We start from the raw sequence: 17,918 nt of genomic DNA, 5'->3' as shown, positions 1-17,918 counted from the left end.
CCTCCATGTGGTGGTCATCTTGCAAAAAATTAAAGTTTCAACCATTAAAATTTATGTTAAAACTTTAACTTGCATACATGCGGGTTTCCTTTGTACACAGTCATGTGTAGGGCTGTTGTATACTTGGGTCACTCACATCCAACCCATGCGTACGCAGAGTTGAAATTTTTTCCGTAGTTTCTCACGGTCAAATCTTTGAAAAAACTTTAAAAAGCGATCATAAAACATTATAAGTAGGATTTGAGGGTTGCCTGGTGACTTTGTGATGATTCGAGTGGTCCAATTGTTCAGAGGCAAGCTTGCTTACAGCTCCTTGCTCCAAACAAAAATGAAAAAACTATGAGTCCAAAAGTCATTATATAACTTTGAAAGTGTAAAACATTTTTTCAAAAATTGATTTTTGTCTCATGGATTTTTTTACCTGTGGGCTTGGATTGTCGAGACTGGGTTGTTTTTATAGGAAATTTTGGAGACTTCTTTGAGATGTTGTTTCGGTCTCATGACCACAGACCCATCATGACAGGTATTGTTCTCTCACTAGAATTTAGGTTAGGGAAAACCATTTTCCACTGCATCTTGCATACTAGCCTCCATTCAGAGATACATTAGCCGTAGGGTCAACCCCATCGTATCTTGGTCAGTACACCATTTTCACTCACTGATTTTAAATCATGATGCGATGGTAGAGCCATCCTTTACAAGGGAGTCTTAGTTAGATCCTCACTGACATTGGTTTCCAATGCTACTATATTGAGTAGGCTCGGGATTCCTCTCTAGTCTCGCCATGACTTATGCGTTGAAGCTTCATTCCTCTACTTATTCACTATTTTTCTGGCTTTGTACCTTAGAGGCTCCTTTGTGTTGAGTTGTACTGTTGCATTGCGTTTTGACTATTTGCACCTTTTGGTCTTGCACCGGCTTCACTTGGACTCGTGTTTAATCCACTTATTTGACCATGTCTTCTGCAAAGTCAACCATGCAATCACTTAGCTTTTGCAACTTGATGCATCCTTTTACCCATGGAAAGAGCATCCCTTTGTGTGTCCTTGACCAGTTTCGCCTCCCTGCATTGAACATAAGAATGTTCCCATCCCAGGAACTAGATCATCTATTTCTCTAACACTCATTCCTTTCACTGTACTATAGAATTCTTTTATTCTTTCTCCAACTTAAAGAAAAAGACAAAACAAAAAATTATATATTCCAAAAAGAGCGGGAACGGGATGACATTTCCATATTTTGTTGGCAGCTAGAGTCAGTCGTGTCACCCTTGAACAAATCACTCAAAAGAAAGTCTCTCCTCCATTAGGGTGGGATTTAGTTTGACTTAGGAGCACCTTAACCTTGTTATTGAGTCAGTACTCCTCTGGTTGGTTACCTCTTCCAATCATATGGAGAGTTTTCTTATGCCTCTTGCATGACAAACTTATACAGAGTTATCATATGCTGCCATATAGTCATCATTGAGTCATGTTTTTTTTCAAGGGAAGTAAACCTGAGTTGGCCTCTTTGCGGTGTCTCTTGACCTATTTTTCAGTCGTCCATCCCTGGTTGTCAGTATCATTTTTGTCATCGCATCAGTTATATTGGTCCTTTCCTCATGCTGGTTTGAGAAGGTCTTCATTAACTTCTTGCTAGCAGGTCTTATCCTTATCAACTATGACAAATTGCTCTGAGGGAAGATCTAGAGCCACACTCTGGCCCTATTTTCATTATTGATAGATCACCTTGTGCTCAGCATCGATCGGTATCATGGGTCTTTGACTGAGTGGTTTCCCTTGTGTTCGACATTAGCTTTCATTTTCACACATTGGGATTCATGTGGTACCTTGGTTTCCATTTGACCCTATTGGTGGATTGCTCACCTCTGCGTCAACTTTCTTTATTGGTTGGTTCAGAGGGTTTTTATCGTGTGCTAGCTACATCTTGTGTCAACTAGAAACGTGCTTCAGTTGGGTTACTACATCTTTTTCGTTTGATTCCTTCCACATTATTGGCCTACGGGTTACCCTCGCACTAGATTGATGAAGGATGCCTTAATGCCTTCCTTCTAGCAGATCTTTTCCTATCGACTATAGCTCATTTGCTTTGGAAAAAAGATCTAAAGTCCATTTGGAAGTACCTTGGGGTTTGCAGTCATTAGTGGCATATTCCTTCATTATCGATAGTGGGAAACCATCATTGTCTCCTGATTGATAGATTCTTTCAAGTGTTCGACTTCAACTCATTCATTCGCACTTGTTAGATTGTACTGGGTACCTTGACTCTCATTATCGTTATCGATGAGTAGTCTCACGTTTGTTAACGGTATACATCAATGACCGGTAATCAAATGATTTCTCACGTGGTCGACCTCAGATCATTTATTCCCATTGTGTAGAAATGTTCCACAGCAGTCGGTGAAGACCTCGGGCTGCATCAACATGTTTTGGTTCACTTGTCAGTTGCACTTGTTGCTGCTAGTTGATACCATCCACATTATATGTTGCAGTTCTTCACAGTGACATCTTATATGTTGGCATCCAAGTTGCGATGTAGTATCATTTTATTCCATCATGCTCATTTGGTACTATTGGGATCAGTTTTTTACATCAGTGATCAGCTTCATCCTTCAGCATCATTGGTCATCTTCTTATATGTGATATTCAGACATGTACCTTTTCAATCACGATCAAATGATCCATTATGTACTTTTACTTCTTTTATACTAGTCTACATATTAGATCCGCTCGTACTTGATATGGGGACATGATTTACTTTCTTTGAGCATGGGTATGCCCACCTTAGACAACAGTTTCTTTCTGATCTCTTTTGATGGTTTGGCAAGCTGAATTTTGGTGAATTCCTTCTCAGTCTTAGCATGATTCTTTCCATACACTTAATATATTTTGGCCATCATGTACCACTTCTAACCTCATATATTAGGGGGCATCTGTTATAGCACCATTTACCACTCTTGGTATATGTGATGTTTTGTTTATGGCCTAAGGAAACCCCTCCTTCTAGACTTGGTCCAAATATATAAAAAATAGTGTTTTATTCCCTGTACGCTACTTTTCCCTGAGCTAAAAGCGTGTACACATGGGTCAGTCAATACCCAACCCACATATATGTATCAAAACACTTAAAAAATAAAATTTCTCAATTTTGGGTAGGGTTCACGAGTTTTACCTATTGATTAGCTCCTATTGCCGATGGCCCAACTATTTCCCAACTAAAAATCTAATTAGGAGAGGTATAAATAGACCTCTATGGGAAGGCCTTAAGGAGGAGAAGAGATAGAGTTATTATACTGAAATTATCCCTGACTGAGTCTGATGAATCCCTATGCCTCATGCACTTCACCAAGCTTCAGGAAACCCTAATTTCCTTGATTATAGATATCCTTCATTTTGCTTGAGATATGATGGTGTTGGTGATGGAAGAAGATTGTTGAAGGCTGGGATAGGACGAATCTGGAGGATGGATCCACTTGGAGCCAGAGAAAGACTCAGGTGAATTCTCTCCATGTTATTTATAGCTTACTGCAATAAAAGAAATGTTGTCTCGCTTCCGAAATTAACTATGTCTATGCATAAAATTATGTTTTAATTCATTTATGAATGTCATTTGGATGTATGATTAATCATTTTTTTATATGATATAAAGTCAATTTGATTAAAATGCTTTACTTCTATACTGTTATGTATGTTCAAATTGAATTATTTCTAGGTTTGAAGAACATCGGGAGTTGCAGAGGGTCTGAACCTTGCAGGACCTACTCGAACGAAGGAAAATCGGGTACGGTCACTCTTATGTAGTTTGATAATATAAGCATCTTTCCTGAGCTATTTGAGTATTTCTTGTTGTAGTTTTCTTCTACTCTGTTGGGGTTCTAACCCAAAGCCCTAGGGTTCCTCCACCCGAAACACTAATATAAAGTATTATATCCAGGTGTTTATGTAAATAAATCATGCATTGGTTTAATGCATTCATAATGTTTATGATGGACCTTTGAAATATATTTTTTAAGGATTCGATAAAGTAATTTCCATATTAGCTATGAAATATTTCACTCTGCATGTGATTTTTATTTTATAGGTGTGGAATTGTAGTGATTAGGATGTTCTAGATGTTAGCACCCAGAATGAACCTCAAGGCTGAGAAAGGCAATTCCGAGGTAACCATAGACCAAGCTTTTGATCTGGAATCTAGCCCTGCCAGACCAGAGAGGGCTCTCTCTTTTCCAACACAACGTGGCTGCAATAAAAGAAATATTAGGCTAGCTATGGAGTGCATGGATTTGTTTGAAAGGTTTTGGGTCGAAACAACAAAAGAAAGGACGATTGGGCTATGTAGTCGATGCTAGTTTCTGTTGGCAAACTTGGGGAAAAGTAAGTGCCATGTTCAGCCAAATAGAAGATTGAAAATTTGAGAAGAATAAGGGAGAAAGCCCGCTACCCTGCAGGCATCAAACATGGGATGGATCTACAGTAGCAGTGTTAGATGAAAAAGAATCACGAGGTTGCTCCACAAAGCATCTAGAAAAGGATGAATTCTACAAAGATAGCCATTACATCTAACAACAAAATCATCATGAAAGGAGAATCATTGGGGATGGATTCCTAACACATCTCTTAGATAATGTTATAACAAGGAAGAAAAACAAAATATGTAGGTGAATTACAAGAAAAACATACTAGACATTAAGACCGTGATGGATCCCAGGTCAAAGGACAAAAAATTGCTTTATTAAAATAATGTTCAAAGAAATTTTACACAGTCCAAATGCCTCTCTGCTGCAAAAATCGAACCTCTATCTTTTAAAATAATCCTATATATATACTAAATTACAAATCTATTTTTATTTCCTTAACATAGGAAATAAAAAATAAAAAATAAAAATAAAACTAAAATCCTGTGATAAAACTCTATTATAAACTAAACAATATTATAAACTCTCGTGAACTATGGCAAATAAGGTTGTTTTGAAAACCAAAATCAGTAAATTTTGGTCAAGATCTGCTTCCTTTAAGGGTGGAATTTCCACAAACTCTACCCTTTGACTACCACCTTGCACCCGCCTGCACGAATTTAGGAGTTAGTTGACCAGCCCGCTGTTCTTGTTCCCCCAAAAAATGGAACTGAAGATCTTCCCGCCGATTTTGTAACCATTTGACAAACTGTTTCCACTTTTTCACTAGATTCTTGTTAAACACACACATGGCAACAAGAGAATCTGAAGGATAAAACATGAGAGTGAATTTTTATTAACAAATGATATACATTTATAGTACATGTTTTGACCGTTGGGTTCCACATTCCAAGGTCTCTTGGACTCCTTTTGTCTATTTTGCTTCCACACTAACCCATTGAGGATTAGGTGTCCAAAATTCCCCCCTTAACCCGAAGGGTTATGTACGAGTCCAAGAAAAGAGTTGTAATATAAAACGTGCAAAAAATGAATGGCAGCACTAGGCTGAATGTGCTCTTTGAATGTTGGTATAAAGGGTGGTGGTTTAAGGATGACCACCAACACTGGAACACTTAGTGCAGTTCCCGGAACTCTTCCAAAACTGGCAAGAAGCTGAAGTCTTCTGCTAGAGGAAGTGCTCCTATTGTTTTGAAGAGGGAAACCTTCAACCATGAAAGGGAGGTCTCACCCCGCATAAAAGGGAGAACTTCAACATGAAAAGGGAAGTCTCAACCTGTGATGGTTTAAGGATGACCAACAAATCTAGAATGCTTAATGCAATTCCTGGAACTCTTCCAAAACTGGCGAGAAGATGAAGTCTTCTGCTAGAGGAAGTGTTCTCAATTTTTTTCCTAGAATTCTTCTGAAACTGGCAAGAAGTTGAAGTCTTATGCTAGAGGAAGTGTCCCAGATTACCAACTTAAGGCATGTTCAGGGGCATCTTTGTTTCTGGCTACAACTCTGAAACTGGTGTGGCAGGTTGTGGCTCAGGCTCGCTTGATGTGGCTTTGAATCTTGTAGATGACGATCATTTCCCCCCTGTTAGATACGAGGTGAGATGAAGGAGAAAACTCAACTGCAAGACTGTTCAATACTCTGGAACAAGTTTTGACATGTGACTGCAACATCTTCTTGGCTATTGATGCCCATTTCCAAGAAGTGATCCATCCTAGATGAATCTTTGTTCTTGCAGGAGACTTGTTTATGAAGCATCTGTTTGAATAATAAATGGTTTTATGATAGTGCTTACATAGATGAAGATAAAAATAGTGATCTTTCATATGGCCAACTCGGTCATAGTGTTGGAATTTCACAATTTGTTGTTGTTGCTGTGGAAGAGGAGTAGAATCTGGAACAGCTAGCGGTGAATTGTCATGAGGAGCAGGTGAACTGTCATGAATGAATCTAGCACTTTGAAATTGGGTTAGTTTGGAGTAGCCTGGAACATGAAAGGACAAATCCTTGTCATATCCAAGACCGGTTTTGTGCTTGTTATGGACAAGCTCTTCCCAAGGTATGATGATGGGCTTGGGAAGTGCAAGCTGAACTTCTGCACCTACATGTAACCTTGCTGCTTTATGGGAGTCTATTTTAATCTTCTGAATAGAAACAGGTTCATAATGACTCCTCTGTTTTAATTCTTCTTGTTATAGCTGAGTTTCAAGCCGCACAAAATCAATTTTCTCTTGTGCATTTTGTAGACTGTTATGAATGTTATGAACCAGCTCAAGAAAGTATAGAAAAGATAAATCCACGCCTTAGAATTCAGCCTCTTCGAGGGGGAAACCTCCTTTACATTACATAAATGAACAATTCTTGGATGATTCAAATGACAAAACCTCCTTTCTATATATAGGAGTCTAAGGGGTCATAATATAATCAGAGCCGACATAACAATAATAATGTAAGGGCACAATAGTGACAATATGGGCACTACATGGGTACATCAATATAATAAGGGGCTTGTACTAATAACAATAAGGGGTTACACTAGTAGTATAGGGGCCTAACATGCCCCTCTCCTTAAAAAAGCATTGTCCTCAATGCTTGAGTAGTTCTTGATGCTTTTGTATAAAATTCTTGTCCTCCCATGTGGAATCTTCAGCGGGTAAGTTCTTCCACTTGATGAGATACTTTGAAATTGATCGATTTCGTAGCTGTCGGGTTCTTGTTTCTGTGACTACTCTAGGTTCCAATATGATTTTTCCTTCCTCTTCAATTACTGGCAATATTGTTTGAATTGCGATCTTCTGCAACTTTTGAATAAGTGGCCATACTTCTTCGTCCTTCTTCCATTCATCCCTTTCTTCTTTCATTCAATCTGGTTAGATAATAGAAATAGCACAAAACAATGCTTCCACATCCTCATCCTTGAAGAGTCTTCCCATTTGGTAAGGTCTCCATTTTTTAAGTGCATGTAGTATTGCCAACATTTCCTTCTCATAAATAGCTTGCTTTAGATGTAGCAATAAAAATACCCAATCACCTACATCAAAACATTTTTCACTATGATGTTGATCTACCTGTTGTTTCATTTGATTTTGCACCAAGGTGGCATTATCCTTTAAAAGTTGGAGAACTTGTTGTTGATGCTCGATGTGATCTTTCACTGCTTGAACCTTTTTCTTCTTGATATGTCCTTCTATATCTAGAGTTTGAGGAGTGGTAATTTCTTCCAATCCTTTACAAGATATGGTCATATTCATATCTTGATGCTCGATGTGATCTTTCACTTCTTGAACATTTTTCTTCTTGATATGTCCTTCTATCTTGATAGTTTGAGGAGTGGTAATTTCGACCAATGAATTACAAGATATGATTGGATTCATTTATTCTTTCTCAATGTGATCTTTCACTTCTTGCACCCTTTTCTTCTTGATATGTCCTTCTATCTTGAGAGTTTGAGGAGTGGTAATTCTTGCCAATGCTTTACAATATATGGTCTGATTCATTTCTTCTTTCTCTGGGGTGGGGTCCTGGCGTATATCCTCTTCTTTTGATGTTTCTTGATCCTTTTCTTCCTCCTCTTCATATTCTATATAAAATAATTTCTTCTCAACAAACTTATGACCTTTAGTGCATTTGCTATCACAATTGTAACAAAGCCCTTTTTCTCTTTTTTCTTCCAATTGTTGTGGTGTAACCCTTGTAGGTTGTGGAAGGCGAGGAGAAACAACACTTCCATCTTTATAGTTGTGAGGGGTATGCTTTCTGGTTTCCATAATTTTTCTTTCCACTATGTCACAAATCCCTTTTACTCTTTCCAATTGTTGTGGTGTTGCTCTAAAGAAGGTGTTGCTCTTTGTGTCCTCATAATGTGCTAACATTTCCTTCGTGAAAATTGACCACGTAACAAGTTGTTTACGAGAACAAAGCCCTTCATACCATAAAAATTGATAAAGTTCTAAATATTAAGATGCAATACATACCTTTTGTAATAGTGGTACACCATGTAGATCAAAATATTTCTCCATCTGAACTATTCAATTTACTGGATCCTTGCCATCAAAATTCCTCATCTTGCTTTTTCTTGATTTTAGGAGCTCAATCTTGAAACGACTGTAACTCTGTTCTTTTAGACCTTTAAGTTCTATAATTGCAACTTGTAGTAGCCCTCTATGTCCTATTTCCAATGGCACTAGTATGATCCAAATTGGATTCTCCAAGGAAGAGTTATGCAAAATCTCCCACATTGACCTACTTATAGACTAGTTCAGTGGAGCGAACTTGTACGACGTGCCACGAGTCACTGTTTCAACCTTTGGCTCTAAACAGATATATAAAGAAACTACAGTCCATCCTATTTTTTTACCTTCTTACAAAATTTCAATCCGATGCTCAGAGAGAAAGTTATGAAAATTTTCCCCAGGTCACCTGTTTGGAATGTAATTCAAGAGTCTGCAAGAAAACCAACTTCCTCAGATCATATCTCCGCCAATATAGTGAAAAACGTTCTGAAATTTGGATTCGAGATTCAGCACGATTTCTTCTCAAATGGGTTTTTTTTTTAGCTTTTGAAACATCGTAGAAAAAAAGTTATATCGAAAATTCCACGATGACCTATTTGGAGCAGCGAAACCCTAGAATCCAAAGCTCTCATACCAAATGTTATGAAACCAGCTCAAGAAAAGATAGAAAAGATAGATAAACGCCTTAGAATTTAGCCTCTTCGAGGGGGAAACCTCCTTTACATTACATAAATGAACAATTCTTGGATGATACAAATGAAAAGACCTCCTTTCTATATATAGGAGTCTAAGGGGTCATAATATAATCAGAGCCGACATAACAATAATAATGTAAGGGCACAATAATAACAATAGTGGGCTTCTATGGGGCACAATAGTGACAATATGGGCACTACATGGGTACATCAATATAATAAGGGGGTTGTACTAATAACAATAAGGGGTTACACTAGTAGTATAGGGGCCTAACATAGACATACCTGAATGTCTGTGAGAGAAACTTTGCTGACTTTTAATGTATCATGATTAGTAGACAATATAGGAGTTTTGAGGAACTCTAATACTTCACTTATTCTGGCCATTTTTTTCTTTACTGTCAGAATTACACCTTAAAAAATGATCACAACTACTACTCAATGCAAAAAAGTAATACCCACTTGCAATATCCTTTATAAATGTGCAGCAAATGATCAGTGTGCAACCAGCAAGCACCAAAATAAGAGTTTACTCATGATCAACACTATGTTCTGACAATACAACCGACTAAACTTTTCTCCACAAAAGATTATTTTTATTTGTCAAAACAATCATTGCCTTTATACAGCCCACCAAACTCTTATGCAGCAGTCGAATCAAGGAATCAATGCATATATATGTAGACAGAAACTATAATGAGTTTTAAATACAATGCCACAACTGGGGCAGCAGCAACTACAAACTTGCTTGGATCCTTCAAATACTCATTCACTTTCAAAGCATAAATGATGGCTATCAAAACTTCAACAACTATAGCACCATGTCATGGACAGTACTTGAATGCTCATATATAAATGCTTTGACTAGGGTACGAACAAATATTCTTTGACCTTGCCTCTTTCTTCAAAGAAAACAATCTGCTCTCATATATCACACAGAATTTATGGAGAGCTAAGAGAGCATATGCCAGAATGAAATATATATAAAGAGATTTTTTTGTTTTTTTTTAAATAAGTACACAAACAAAATCTGATATATATATGCACTGTCTATGATGGCATTAACTCACAGTCCACTTCAACATTTGAGATACCAGATTTGAGTAAGTTACTGGCAAATTTTTGGCTACCTCTTCAATGTATATCAACACTTCAGTATCAGCTAGTGAAAATAATATACAGCCACACAAACAGCCTCTAAATGGCATCCAAACTGAGACAAACTCGTTCTGGTATGGCAAAAATTGACCCAAAATACCAACAGACCAACCAATAGCAATATATTAGGTAACTCGTCCTCTTTCTATTCAACGCAAACTAGTATTATGGGTAGCACACAGCCCAGAATGAATCTACAACAATGAAAAAGTATTTAAGAGTGACTTGTCACCCATTATTGTAACCTTCAAAACCCATGACCAGCAAGAAAATAAAGACTCGAGCTTAGTTGAATAATATATTCAGCCTCATGCTTAGCTAGGAAAGGGTATGTCTTGACTATAACTATGTTTGAGCTCCTCTAAGTACCACGCACAACCCAGCCACTAACACATCCCAGAAAGCAAGATAATCTTGTCCAACAGCAAGAAGGATGAGTGGCTCCCACTAAATGCTCGAGCTACTTCTCATTGTAAAACTTATCGAAATTCCCGTCCAGACTCAACACATTTGTCAATAAAGTGTACAAAGTTGGAAGATCAGCTGTGGAGAAGATTAACAAACAAATGGGACTTGCTTTAGATGATTTTGACTTGGAGTATTACATGAGGCTTTTTCAAGATGATATCAAGCGCAACCCCAATTGATTTACCAAATGCACCCCTGAACTGAGACTTACAGTCTGCGGTAGGCAGACCAACACCGAACAAAAAATTGTTGTTTGATAGATCAGATGTAGAACACAGTTGGAGTTCTACATATAAATCCAAATAGTGTTTTCTTGCAAAGGAGATCTACCACTGAATTTGACTATACGAGAAAATGAGCTATGAAGGTGGGGATGCTAATGATGCAGAGGCATACTCTATGCTTCATAAGATTGCAAGCCAATGGAATGGCATAGTGAATGTGCAGGAACTAGTATTGAAGATCCTTCAGGGATCGATGACCAACAGGGTATACGAATGCCACTGGAGTCGGGAAGATGGCCACTGCCCAAAGAAAGTGCTTGTCAGAATCTGTGGCAATAGCGCCAATCTGTTGTTCGAAAGAGAAAATGAAATTATAACGTTTGAGTGCATGTCTCAGCTGGGTCATGGGCCAAGGCTACTGGGTCAATTCCCAAATGGTCGTCTCGAGGCGTTTCTTGATGCTCGGATGCTTTCAGCAAAAGATTTACGTGATTCGGACATATCTCAAAAGATTTCTATCAAATTAAATGAATTCCATCACTTAGACATTCCTGGATCATCTCATCCACGATTATGGGAGCGCTTGAGGGATTGGCAGATTATGGACAATACCAATTGCCTAATCTCACATTTGAGCAATCCTTCCAACCGAAAATTGCAAGCCCTTGACTTTGATTCGGTGAATATCAACAATCCTCAACACAAAAAATAGTGAATGGTGAGGAGATAGAGCATTCAATGCACAGTGCAGGGAATCAAAGACATATTTTCAGAGGTTGAACCAGCAAACTTCTACTACAGACATGTTAGAAAATTATATATTATGGAGCAATGGAACACATAAAATATTGCAGAAATATAAACACAGAAAGTGCATAAAACAAGAGAGACACAGATATACGTGGTTCACCCAGGTTGGGCTACGTCCACCCCGAACAACCAGTCCTTCCTTTCTATTATCCAACAAAATGAAGAGACACAACCTACAGCAGATCCACTGTAATATCCTCTGTTTTCTCTCACAGTCTCACCTCTCTATTTGCCGCTCACCGAATACATAGCCTCAAATACAATGCCCTCATACAAAGAGAGGGGTTGCCTTCTAGGGAAAAAAACCCTAAACTAAACATAAGTTCTACCGTCAGATCATCCGCTTAATGAACGGCCCAGATTGACTAGAAATTACTATGCTTTTACAAGGCAATTTTATAGATGTTTTTAGCTTTGGGGGCGCTGCCCCCGAAACCCCCCGCCAGGGGGGGGCTCCCAAAGGTTGCAGTCGCCCCCCCGGACCCCCCTTGCAGCGAATATTTTACGGGCGGCGTTGCCGCCCCCATTTCAAACTGGGGTCCAATGTGGCAATACCTTTGAATATAGAAGATAATCAGGCTCCACACCCAACAAGACAATATCCACACACAACTAGAGAGTTAGTTGGTCCAGCGTTCGAATCTCATGGTAAAAATCCTCCCTCAGATGCTCGTCTTCTTAATGGATTCCATAAGCTTCTGTTGCATTGTTCTCAAAGCCAGCTTCTGCTCCAGCTGAGAAGACTAGTCAATTTTGATCTGGCGTACTGCCAGGATGGGAAAGGTTATGGAGCATATGGCGACGTTAAAATAGTGCCTATGGAAACGTATAAGAGTAGAGGTGAGAGGGAGCATTGTATGACAACATTCACACAGTGCGACAGTTATTCAACATTTTATGTAGGCCATACATTATGTTAGAAGCCAATGTTATGGGGAAGGGAGAGAGCAGCGCATGCATGCTGTAAACAAGATGCAATGGAACATTATGCTAGAGGTCAATTAAATTATGCAATATCACCAAATATGCACTCATTGCACCATATTATGTCAGTGATGTCAGTTTTTACAATATGGGTAGAACATAGGCAAAATAGGCAGATAGGCATAAAAGGGAGTTACAACTATTTTAGGAATGCTAAAAATAGGGCTGGAGAAATGACAGAGGTTGCAGCTAGAATTTAGCTGAGTAAATATTCATGAAATGCATTGGCAGAAATGACCTGCATATAAAGGCCATAAAACAAATGGCTTAAAGTAATTATGCAGGGCAGGAATACGCCTGCTCTGATACCATGTTAAACACACACATGGCAGCAAGAGAATCGGAAGGATAAAACATGAGAGTGCATTTTTATTAACAAATGATATACATTTATAGTACATGTTGTGACCGTTGGGTTCCACATCCCAAGGTCCCTTGGACTCCTTTTGTCTATTCCGCTTCCACACTAACCCATTGAGGATTTGGTGTCCAACAATGCTTTTGGAAATCTAGAAATGTTGAATTTTTGAATATGATTCTCATCGAATGATGGAGATACTAGGAATAAACTCCTAGCTGGAAAATATTATGCCATATTCTTTAATCATACGATAAGCTCAAAAACCTCCATAAGCATCATCCGATACAAATTCATTCTCATCCTTGACTTGTATCATTAAAGACACCGGGCTTCTATTTTTTGTAGCATGCTCAGGTGCAGAATCTAGAAGGTAATGCAACTCTACTAGTTGTTTGTGGGTTACGAACATGACCAAGAGATGTTGGATTTACTGCCTTTCCTTGGGTGGGATCATGAGGTGGGACTGTCATTGTAAAATCAAAAGGCTTCATGTTGATTTCTTTCATATGATTTCTCACAAACTGGCGATGGAATCCCAAGTTTGGTCGTTCTACTATCAATTGTACAAATTTTTGGCTTAAAGGAAAATAAGGATTATATGCTTGTGTTATTGCAAGCCATTCTTGATCATAATGGATCTCATGTGGCCCTGAATTAGATTCTATTTCAATAGCCTAGAGAAAATTGTGACCACAAAGACACTTATCCAATGCAAGAAATTTTGTGATAGGTCCATTCTCCCCATGTTGAACAACAACTTCAAATTTAGTGTGCAAATGTGCAGAGAACCAATATGAAGGCTTCAACTTTTTCAAAAATTCTTTAGTAGGCTGACTCCCCAAAGTCTTGTTTTTTATCTCATTTTCAAAAATTGCTTGTGACAAAGTAACTACTCTGAATTTCCAAAGTCAGTTATACCACGAGGCCAATCGTGTGAAATAAATATATCTAGAGGCTCCTCAATTTGCATAAGCTTTTGAACATCATATTCACGCACATGATATATAGACCTGATATCACTCTCATTGTAAGGTGCCCTTTCATAATGCCCTGAATAATAATTGCGTGATTTGAAAATGCCAGAAAGGCCACCAATGCGAATATTTCCAAACCAGATGACCCCAACAAACCCCATAAAGAATATCCTTGGTGCAACACATCCTCCATAGTAACTCAACACCACCAATCAACATTGCTACCACTCAAGACATCAATGGACGTGTTGTAGGCACCTACAGAACTTTTTTTTTTTAGTATGGTCCTACGTGCATCGCCAAAGGGCTACGTGCAGTGCCACACTTCCAGGAGCGCAGCGGCATAGGGCTACACGCAGCGCCACCTCCTTCATCATTAATAGCCTTGAACTGACTTGGCTTAACAACTTCACCGAGACTAGATTTAATAAGCAGTTGTCGACCATCCAGATGGGTCAATATAAACTGAAACCCACACAATGCCTCTGTCAATGATAAAGTATGCTCAACGAAAAGATCATCTCCCTTTCTCTTGAATTTGGGATGCTCCTTTTGTTGAACTACAAATACAATGTCACGAGTAACTGTGTCGGGTGCTTCATCTACTTCCCCTTGGAAAGTGATCCTCTGACCATTTTGCATTCCCTTCTCAATTGTGACCTCGAGCATTTTCTTATCGGGTAAGACTTTTTCACTCTTGCATTGTGGGCATCTGTCTTTTTCATTTATAGTCTCACCTGTTCCCCTACAATCACTGCAGACATGCTGCATTTGTTGGATCATCAAAGGTCCAAGATGTCTAATAGAGACCTTCATGCTAGACCCTTGGCACCCACTGCATTTCATTGAAGTGCTACACTTGAACCCTTTCCCCTTGCATTTAGAGCACAAAACATTTCGAGATGGTGAAAACTTCTTTGATATCCCATTGTAAAGGTCCTCCAATGATACTTTCAAGGGGTGAACAACATCTTCACCTCTCCTTTGCCTTCGGGTTCCCCAGAATCTCCTACACTATGTAGATGAATATCTCTGTCTATGTGACTTCTATCTACTTTAATTTTTGGGTACTTCCGAGTTGTTCCATGGATGGGGGTAGAACTATTCATTGGTTTGTCAACAAGACCAAGCAGATTTTCAAGTTTGAGCATCCCTCATTCTGCTTGTGGTAACTCGTACCTTTTTACTATATTTTTCATTTGTAATATGATGAACCTTCCATAAGTTAGAAGCGAAGGTGATATTCTCTTTTCTCTGATGAGCACCTCTCTCCTCAAGATCATCCACCAAATGCATTTTTAAACCAGTCCTTCACCAGTAATATCACTGTCAACAATGTACAGTGCCCTTTGCACAAGATATCTCTTTCAATCAAAGCGGAGAAACGAGCTCGCCATATGTTGAGATGAGGATTAATAACACAGTAATAGACCTTCAAATGCTATGTTCTATCCTTCTCTATCACAGTCTAGCCACTGATATCTCCTAGTTTCCTTTGGATCACTAAACACATAAACAACTGCACGAGGAGATCTTTGAGTTAATTATTCATTTGATCATATCTTCTGATCTGGGAGCCAGTTTTAGGAGTGTGATATACCGTTGGAAAGCTCTTTCCGAGCTGCTTCTGATGGGCACACTTATGACATGTTTTGTGTTGAATATCATGTGCAAAACATATAACAAAACCATACATATTAAGAGCTCATGTTGATCCTTGGTGATAGACTTCGAAGACTAGACTGACATTGGCCTTATTGGGGATGGTAGCTCCTTGGAGGTGTCAAGAACATTGTAGACCAAGTGCCTCATCCATTGGGCAATACGGTCAAACAACTGCAAACTCAAAAAAACTTATACCAATCCAAAAACATATACATACTGCAACCTGTACATAAACAAATACCGAAAACTGAAATGATGCCTTGGGTAGCCTTTTTATACACAAACCTACCTTCCTTTGCAACAAAATCAATAGATCAAGTGATGTTGTAATGCTAGATCAACCAATCAAGTAACTGTGACAAGGATTCTGCTTGGAAGTGCTTCACCCAGGACATAACTGGAAAGGCTGATAGCCATCCATGCACAAACTGAGTTTGGCTGCATGACAGACAATCCGACTTATCATTCAAATTGAAAAAATACTCCATATATGTGACAATAGTATCAAAGAAACCAAACTATATTTTCTACCCTAATTCCTCAACACAGACCTCCAACTACAAACTGTCAATGCAAACATCCATGGGTAGCCTTATTGTTTCTTGTTTCGAAGGAGGGAGAGTTTCTAAGAATTTTTTGGGATCTCAGAATTCATATGATTGGATCTGATCATTTAAATATTGAATCTCCTTCTCAAATTTTTCGACAACTAACTCAAAGAAACCAGTTTTAGCTTTAGGAGAATACTTCAGAGATCTCAAACATTGAAGCACAGTAATGAAAAATACTTCATCTATTTCAATATCTACTAACTGATCTCTAACTTCTTTGAAAGCTTCACAACGCACAGGGTTTGCCACATACCCTATCATCGGTGATTACAATCAACGTTCTGGAATCTAGATTCTGGATTCATTAGTAGTGAAGTCGCTTTTAAACTTTGAAGCTTGGGATCTTGAACAATGGAGTCGTTAGGTAGATGATTTCAGCCTTCATATGTGCCTTACTATTTTCCACCATCAGCAATCAGATCTGCAACTTGAAGGATCTTTTCCGGAGAAGATCTGTCGCCTCGTCCCCGACAACGAAACCAATATGTCAGCATTCAGAATGAACCTCAAGGCTGAGAAAAGGCAATTCCAAGGTAACCACAGACCAAGATTTTGATCTGGCATCTAGCCTTGCTAGACCAGAGAGGGCTCTCTCTTTTCCAACACAATGTGGCTACAATAAATGAAATCTTAGGCTAGCTATGGAGTGCGGGGATTGGTTTGAAAAGTTTTGTGTCGAAACAACAAAAGAAATGACGATTGGGCTATGGAGTCAATGCCAGTTTCTGCCGAAAAACTTGGCACAAAGTAAGTGCCATGTTCAGCTAGATAGAAGATTGCAAATGTGAAAAGAATAAGGGAGAAAGCCCGCTGCCCTATAGGCATCAAATAGGGGATGGATCTACAGTAGCAGCATTAGATGAAAGAGAATCACGAGGTTTCTCAACAAAGAATCTAGTAAAGGATGAATTCTGCAAAGACAACCATTACATCTAATAGAAAAATCATCATGAAAGGAGCATCATATGGGATGGATTCCTAACACATCTCTTAGATAATGTTGTAACAAGGCAGAAAAACAAAATATGTAAGTGAATTACAAGAAAAACATACTAGACATTAACACCATGATGGATCCCAAGTCCAAAGGGCAGAAAACTGCTTTATTAAAATAATATTCAAAGAAATTTTACACATTCCAAATGCCTCTCTGCTGCCAAAATCGAACCTCTATCTTTTAAAAATAATCCTATATATACTAAATTACAAATCTATTTTTATTTCCTCAACATAGGAAATAAAAAATTAAAAATAAAATCCTATCATAAAACTCTATTATAAACTAAACAATATTATAAACTCTCGTGAACTATGGCAAATAGGGTTGTTTTGAAAACCAAAATCAGTGAATTTTGGTCAAGATCTGCTTCCTTTAAGGGTGGAATTTCCACAAAATCTACCCTTTGACTGCCACCTTGCACCTGCCTACATGAATTTAGGAGTTAGTTGATCAGCTTGTTGTTCTTGTTCCCCCAAAAAATGGAACTGAAGATCTTCCTGCTGATTTTGTAACCATTTGACAAACTGTTTCCACTTTTTCACTAGAT

General features: G+C 38.4%; 2 pseudogenes; one reads left to right on the top strand and one right to left on the bottom strand.

Annotated features, from left to right (window-relative positions):
• Positions 1 to 11,096: 11,096 nt before the first annotated feature.
• Positions 11,097 to 11,678, top strand: LOC149191644 (putative choline kinase 2 pseudogene; annotated as a pseudogene).
• Positions 11,679 to 13,377: 1,699 nt separating this feature from the next.
• Positions 13,378 to 15,391, bottom strand: LOC149191643 (lariat debranching enzyme pseudogene; annotated as a pseudogene).
• Between the last annotated feature and the right edge of the window lie 2,527 nt (positions 15,392 to 17,918).

This window comes from Pinus tabuliformis, chromosome 2_2, assembly GCF_031772625.1.
Source record: "Pinus tabuliformis cultivar Carrire ecotype Pingquan chromosome 2_2, CPIR1, whole genome shotgun sequence".
Lineage (NCBI taxonomy): Eukaryota > Viridiplantae > Streptophyta > Pinopsida > Pinales > Pinaceae > Pinus > Pinus tabuliformis.
Note: the sequence above shows the minus strand (reverse complement) of the source record. Positions and strands in the feature narration are given on the sequence as shown.